Genomic DNA, 8,829 nt, shown 5'->3' with positions numbered 1-8,829 from the left:
CCTTCATTCAAAACCACATGTCCTAAGAAGGGCACAGACGCAAGCCAAAATTTACACTTAGAGAACTTGGTTGTCACGTCCCAGCCTAGGTGAGGCGTGATTAGCACCTGGCACCTTACTAGGACCGAGCAAACCAAACTATATCTCGCATCATCTATGTCTCGAATGACAAAATAAGGCCAAAAAGGCCAACTATGAACATAATATCATGCATATCTATATGCCAATGGGCCCACGAGGTCGACATAATAACTAACAAGAGATGACTAAGCTCTATACGAAAAACTATCTGCAAAGCCTCTAAAAACATAACCAAAGTGTATAAGTCGGGACAGGGCCCCCGACGTACCCATAACACAAAAATACATATATAATCCCTAACTCGGCAATGCTCCAGGAAGAAGTGGAGTTCACCAATCAAATACGTACCTTGAGGCAGCCTACTGTGGAGAATCCTCATCTCGTCTGTCTATACCTATGGCATGAACGCAGCATCCACAAATAAAAAGACGTCAGTACGAATAATGTACCGAGTATGTAAGGCATAAATGCAACATAATAAACATATACTGCAAAGAAGGAGGATAAGAATCAACCTGGCGTTTCTGACTTACCAATGAGAATCTAGCATGTATGTCTCTCTATACTCTCCTGTGCTTAACTATATCTATATACAATACTGTGGCCCTGAACTACTTATTATCCTAGTGCTATCTGCCTAACTAATCAGTGGAAACTGCCCGACCGACTGTAGCACTGTGGTAACTGCCCATCCGATTATTGCTCGATGATAGAGCGCATCTGCCCCACTGATCAGTTATAATTGCCCAACCAGCAGTAGCTCGGTGGTAATAACTGCCCAACCAGCTGTAGCATGGTGGTAAATAGTGATAGATAATCTCCCCAATTGGTTGTAGACCAGTGGTAAATATAATTAACATCATAACCATACCTCTATGGGTGATTTCTATGCACTTCTCATGATCATTACTTATCCGTTAATGCCTATTGATTACATAAGACTTATAACCTCATTTCCAGGCCATTAAGGCTTCTTCCCAATTAACTAAACCTTAGTCAATTCCTGGATACATCATAAGTGTCTCTTCTAGCATTAAATACCTCATTAGGGATCTTCTACTAGCATACTATTCATGTCTTACAAAACATTCCTTAAGAACACATTTCTAAATTTATCGGAGTGACGTAAGGTCGTTTTACCTCCGATTATCGTTATGGATCTTTCATCGTCGGTAAGACATTTCTAAATCCTCACCTTGAAGGATTCAATGACTATAAGATAAGATTAACAACAATAAATAATATTAATTATGTCATAGGAACATCAAGATACATAAGCTCCTAACATATCTAAGAGTGAAGTCATTATGGACATCATTTATGAAAGTATGTGTTGATAAGATCATGCCATAAGAAAGAAAGGGACAGCCTTACATACCTCGTCTTCTACTTAATCAATCAGTGTCTATCCTTCCGAGCCTACAAATCTACATTCAAGATAATTCACACTAAGATTAGGTCATTGAAACGCTTATAGGATCAAACTATACTATTCGGTGAGTTAACGAAATTTGGGCTGCACTTCCCCTATATCATCTACTTCCTTCAAATTCCAAAACAACTCCCAAACATTATTAACAACCTCAACAATACCATAGACAAAAGGTTACCTTCATATTAGATGCAAATCCATCCAAAACTGCCTTTCAAATTCCATCCATAGCCAACAACAATCACACAATACTTTATGATCTCTCTTCCATAACTATTTTCACATTTCAGACTTGCTAAGCCTTTACATCAACTCAAAATAATAAATAAAGTGAAAATCATACCTTATAACATGAATAACTTCACCTCACAATATTCATTCTAAAGATTTTCCACCACAACTTCAACTAGAGGCAAGAACAATCTCTTTCCGTGAACTAGTTAAGGATTTTAAAGCTTGATCTTCACTTGAACTAGCTTAGGATGTTTATGGAAGGTTTAGGATGGTTGAGAGAGCTTGAAGGGTCTAAAAGGATCTCATTTTTGGTGAAAATATGACCCCAATTCGTGGCCCCTTCTATTTATAGCAAATAGACAATTTCCACCGCCTCACAACGACGGCAAGCTCGAAGGTACCATTATTATTTGACGGTCCGTCGACTTGCAACCGTCGAATTGCATCAGAGAATCGCACAATTTTGTATGGGTCGTATCTTCCACCGTACGTCTCGGATTTGCGATCTGTCAGTTGCATTGGAAAGAAAACTCTCTAAACTTCAATTTACATAGATGCGTTCCATAACTCCTTATATTATAGAAGATACACCTCCTTCACGTTGGACCAAAAATTCCTGTCCCAAATTCTGCCAAGTTTTCCCAAAATTTCGACAAACTTAATTCCTTCGATTCGCTTGATCCCGGAACCTTTAGACACTTACTTAGCATTTAGTCTTCCTTAACCTTATAAGGGTTCCATAACCTCTCCAGGCTTATGTTAATTTACTTACAACGCGAACGATGCAAAAAAAATTAAGGTGTAACATTGGCATACAACTCCTTGTCTCTCAGCAACCCGAGAACAACCCTCAAGTGTTTTTCATGGTCTTCCTTACTCTTTAAATACACCAGGATGTCATCAATAAACAATATCACAAAGGAGTCTAAGTATGGCTTAAAAACGCCATTTATCAAATCCATAAAAGCAGTTGGGGCATTAGTAAGCCCAAAAGACATAACAAGAAATTCAGAGTGGCTATACCTAGTTTGGAAAGCTGTCTTAGGAATATCCTCTGCCCGAATTTTCTACTGATGATAACTCAATATCAAATCAATTTTTGAAAAAACAGAAGCCCCCTGAAAATGGTCAAACAAATCATCAATAAGAGGGATGGGGTATTTATTTCGGATGGTCACTTTATTTAACTAGCTGTAATCAATGCACATCCGCATAATCCCATCTTTCTTTTTCACAAACAGAACATGAGCGCCCCACGGGGAGACACTTGGATGGATGAAACCCTTACTAAGAAGATCCTGAAGTTGTTCTTTTAATTCCTTCAACTTTGCTGGTGCCATCCGATATGGCGGAATAGAAATAGGGTGGGTCCCTGGCTCTAAGTCAATGCAGAAGTCAATATCACGTGGCATGCCGGGCAAGTCTGTGGGAAACACCTCCGCAAACTCACGTACCACAGGAACTAACTCAAGAAATGGACAAAGAAACACCGGTATCACGGATATCTGCCAAATAAGCCAAGCACCCCCTATCCACTAGCTTTTATCATGAATAAAGGAAATTATTTTCTCTGGGGAGGGACTACGGTTACCCTTCCACTCAAGTTTAGGCACCCCGGGCATAGCTAAGATAACTGTCTTGGCATAACAGTCCGTAAATTGCATGATAAAGAGCTAACCAACTCATACCAGATGACATCAAAATCTATCATGTCTAGAATCACTAAATCAATCCAGGTGCCCTACCCCATAAGTATGATAGTATAAGATCAAAAAACTCTATCTACAACCACAGAATCTCCAACTGGAATAGATACATATATAGGGGCATCAAGCGAATCACAGACCATATCAAGACCCATAGAGAAATATGTAGACACATAAGAAAATGTAGAACCTGGGTCAAATAATACAGAATCCATCCGGTGACAGACTGAGATATTACCTGTAATAACCGCATCTGAGCCCTCAGCCTCTATCCTGCCAGAAAAGGCATAATAATGAACCCATCCGCTAGTATCCTGCTAACCATTGCGATCAACCTGCCCTGTCTGAGCTCCACCCCTACCGGGATGATGTCCACCTCTATCGTACTGAAACCCGCCTTTGTTGGGCTGGGTGCCACATCTACAGCTATGTGACTACTACGCCCAGACTGAGCGCAGTTACCCCCATAAAATCCTCCCCCTCTACCTGATGCTAGAGCTCCGAGAGCCTGAAACTGAGTACTCTGGACACCTTGCCTAAGTGTGGGACAATTTATCTAGAAATTCCCCGTACCACCACACTTGAAGCATCCGCGGTCTAGCATCGGACGATGAACAAAAACAAACGAAGTTGAATAACCACCATAATTTGGAGCTCTAGTCTGCAAACCCGCCGGCTGATTGGAATAGTGCTGACTTGCCCCTGATGGGCCTCTAACTGTAGCCTGCATGGCTGACTGAACAGGGCATCCCGAAAAGACCTAGGAACTATGGCCCTTAGAGGAAGAGCCACTAAAACTACCACCCATTCAGGCCTTCTTCTGTCGTACTTATTATAACAGTCCTAACATGATCCACCACCTCCTGAAAGGAAGCATCTGTTGCTGTAAGTACGAAGAGCTGACAACTGAAGAGCCGTGTTCAACCCTTTCACGAATCTCTAAACCCTCTCCTCCTCAGTAGGCACAAGCTGGAGGGCATAGCGAGACAACGAGTAGAACCAAGCCTCATAAACAGCCACAAACAAATTACCCTGCTCAATGTTACTGAACTCATCGCGTCTGCGGTCCTCAAGGTACGAGGAACATACTTGTCCAAGAACACCTAGTAAGATTGAGTCCATGTCTACAGAGGTGATCTCGCTGGCCTGCACTGTACAAAAGCCCTTCACCATAACTTGGTATCACCCAAGAGCTGGAAGGTCACAAACTCAAACCTATACTTCTCTACTACCCATCTTATGAAGCCTCTCATGACAGTCTATGATGAATTCATAAGAATCCTCAACCTCAGTGATAAAGAGCTCTGGAGGATTCATCTTAGTGAACCTCCAGAACAAATCATGCTCATCCCCGGTCAACACCGGACCCCCCACCGGTCTAGGAAATACCTCCGGTCTTAGAGCCTCATCCCAACAAAGAGCCACAACTGCAACATACTGTAACTCCGGAGCACGAACTCCGCCTGGAGCTGGATCGCCAACTCTGGCACCCTGAGCACCTGGAGCAGCTGGTAACACACCTGCCTCTGTCAACCCATTCAGCAGGTTCAACACTCGAACCATCACATCTGACAACACTGGAGGAGCTATAATATCTGGCTGAGCTGGTGCTGCTACAAACTCTGCTGCCTCATCTGGAATTACCTGAGGCTTAGAGGACTTAGCGCGAGCCTGACCAGCCGCAGGAGCCCCACCCCTTGCTGGTGCTACTGCTCCCCTACCTCTACTACGGCCACGGCCACGACCCCTGGCCTGGCCTCCACCACGAACTGTGTCCCCAGCGGCCTGTCCTCCACCGTGAGCTGTGACCCCAACGGCCGATGCAGGTACCTCATTAGCTGCTGCTGCTGCTGCAGAAGTCCTCACCATCTGTGAGAGAATAGAAAGAAAAGTTAGATACCAATTTGAATCATCCAGGTACCAATTGGAATCAAGTAGCACTAAAGAAAGAAAGATTGTGAATTTTTCTAGTGTCCCATAGCCTCTCGAAGATAAGTACAGACGTCTCCATACCGATCCGTAAGACTCTACTAGACATGTTCTTGTACGACGAACCTAGGGCTCTGATACCAAATTTGTCACATCTCAAATAGCTGTGAGTGGCACCCACACTAATTCTCCTAGTGGGCGAACCAACCCCCTTAACCAATCATCATTTACTTAATCAATTTTAACACATTCAAGGATATGATAATAATAAAAATCTCCAAACTGTCCAATCATGCCATAAATAAATAAAGGTGTGGAAGTCCTAACTATTACAACCCCAAAAATTGAAAGTCATCGTACAGGGACTCTAAAACATAATTGTCTAAAGAATGAACAAATGTCTAAAATAATCATAAATATCTGAAATGAAATAGACATCTAAAATAAGAAAGATTTTCAGGAGGCCTGGTATAGATAGGAGCTCACCCTCAGATCTGTCGAAAACTGGCCTCAGGCTAAATATAAGATCTAGTAGACGTCTCTGGGTCACAATCTGCGCTCAAAGAATGCAGCAAGGTAGTACTAGTACAGACACTATGTACCGGTAGATGTCATAGGCCGACTAAGATTAGTATCATGCATAAAATCACAAAATCAATAGAATAGACAGATAGGCACAACAACACATAACCATATGAAACTATCAACAAGAATCATCCATCACCGAAATAAGATAAGCCACACAAACAAAGAATCAATAAAAGTAACTCAACCCGTGTCATTACCAACACAACCATATCTTACGAATTATCTCAATTCTGTCACATATCCGTACACATATGCTAAATGGTATTGTTTACCCAAATAGCCATGACCTGCAGGGGACACATGGGGTCTATGTACCACTCGCTCTGGAACTGACCTCGGATCTCGAGCGCATAACTAGGCCACATCCTCACCCCCTGTCACATGTGCCTTTTCATATTTATATTGTCTTTCTCATCACAATGTATTCCCGTTCCACAATCAATTAGGAATGTGAATAATCAATGCATCAATATCAAAGAACATAAGTCACCATGCCACAAGTCATATCAAGACTCAAGAATCAATTCATCAAAGCATGAACAAGGGATTACTCCAAGTCAACAAGAAGAGTATTCATTAACTCCTTCTTTATCATATCATAATGGTTAATCACATAACCAATCAACCAATATCAAATAAGGAAATTTCCAATCACACTTTATGTCCGAAGCCGTAATCATGCTTCTCCTATCAATTTCATAACATATACAATCAACTAATCAAAGTCTAACTCAAGTAGACCGTAACCTACCTCAAAGAAAAACTGGGACAATGCAATCACTCCGCAATAGCTTTCCCCTTTCGCAAAGCTTCAGAACGTTTAAATTCTAGCAATCATAACGCTAAGTGAGTAATGAATCATCTACTCAAACAAACAACAATTTGGGGAAGAGAACCCAACTAATTCTACCCTTTTCAAATGGGTGAACTACCACTAAGTGTGAATTCATACTTACATCAATTCCAATAATCATATTTTATCCATTCATGGATTTTCCACTCAATTCAACCCCTTTCAACCAGTTTTTGGGCTAAAGCTTCCATTTTTATTCGAACCCTAAGTCTCAATCAACAATTTCCACCATTAATAACCAATTTCTCACCCTAGAAAGTGATAATCTATACTTCTAGATGATTAAACAACAATAAAATCGATAACCCATCAATTATTCAAGGGTTTGCAGTTTCTAGGGTTCTAACATTTTCTTCCATCATTAAAGGACCCTTAATTCATGTAGGAGTTAAGAAGATGATGGAATGAACAAAGTAAAGGATCGAGACTTACCTTTCAAGAGTACCTTTCAAGAGTGTTTTAGCACTAGCATTAGAAAAGAATTCTTGGAAACTGTTTTGGAGTTATGTGTAGAATGGGTTCGGAATGAAGACTATAAAATACTGATTTTACCTCCCGTCGCCCGCTGCAGCGGTCTCGCGATAGCGGGAAACCTCCCACTATGGCGGACCTCATTTAATCCCCGACTCCCCGTGGCGGCGAGCCTCGCCCCGCTACGACGGACTCACTACAACGGTCCCACAACCGCTGCAGCGGTCTATTTTGACCAGTAGCTCGAGTTTTTTCACCAGTTTTTCACACAAAAATTCCAACACCAATTCGAGGCCCTACAGACGCAAACAAACATGTACATATACATAAAACACGCTACAGACTCACCCGCAAACTCAAAACTCCCAACGAGGTCTAGTTTTCTAAGTCACCCCCATAACGGCCTAGCGGTTCGTTATATTTACTAAGTTCACGCCTTGTAAGTGAATACGAGTATTAATTAGTTGTACTGTTTGAAATTAACATAATATCTAGTAAAAGCTTTTAGTATAGATTTTCTAATTTTATTCAAATTAATTATGCAAACTTTGCGTAATTTCCTTCGGATTGAGCCGACATATGCTACCGTCGTCATTAAATTGAGTAGCATTTAAGTATGACGGTTTCGTAATGGGTTAGTTATATATGCCACTTTGGTATTAATAGTATTAGAATGAGTTCACTATGACAGAATTCATAAAAATGAAGAATTCTTTTTCCTCCCATTCTTCTGCTGCTTATCCTCCTCCTCCTCCTCCTCCTCCTCCTCCTTCCCTCTATCAAGATAAGATCGGAAAATATATGCTATTTAATGTTTTAGTTTTCGCTGGAAACAATCTATATAACTTCTACGTTCCTTCTTACCTGTCAATCTTTAGAATTTACAGAATTACATGGCCCGAATATTGTTCCATCAACATCATCCTTCCATTTTTCATTAACGGCTCAACTAAATACAAAAGGTACTTTTTTATACAATACCGGGTTTTACATATACAAAATGCACATCCTTGTCATTGAAACAACTTCATCAACCTCAAATAACGGCATACGCCAGGTGTCGTCCAATTAAAGGTCCACATCACTAAATTAATTCATCCAAAATTAAATTAAAGCTCATTCCAAACCCGACCCAAAACCCTATCTATTCCTTTTTAGTCCAAACCCAAATCTCATTTCCCTCATTGACAAAGTAAATTAAAACCCAAATCCCTAACAGAAGTCGTAGTCAATTTAAAAACTGAACAGATGCTTCCTATCTTTGGAGTATAATGTCATGGAAAAGTTATCACCTCACAATTGTAGCTAATTAACCCGCATAGACGACATTTACATTTAATGAATTCGTCGCATGACGAACTTGTTCCCTTAAATTTATTTCTTAAACGAAAATATTGCTATCTTTATTTCCATATTTCAGACTTGTGAAATACACGTACAGATATTGCAAATAAGTAGCACCAGCACAGGGGACAAATTCGTCGCATTACAAATAATTTTAACTTTATATCAGCACTGTTTTTATGCATCAATCG

Source organism: Lycium ferocissimum, chromosome 10 (genome assembly GCF_029784015.1).
Source record: "Lycium ferocissimum isolate CSIRO_LF1 chromosome 10, AGI_CSIRO_Lferr_CH_V1, whole genome shotgun sequence".
Classification (NCBI taxonomy): domain Eukaryota; kingdom Viridiplantae; phylum Streptophyta; class Magnoliopsida; order Solanales; family Solanaceae; genus Lycium; species Lycium ferocissimum.
The sequence above is the reverse complement of the archived record's forward strand: the minus strand, read 5'-3'. Positions refer to the sequence as shown.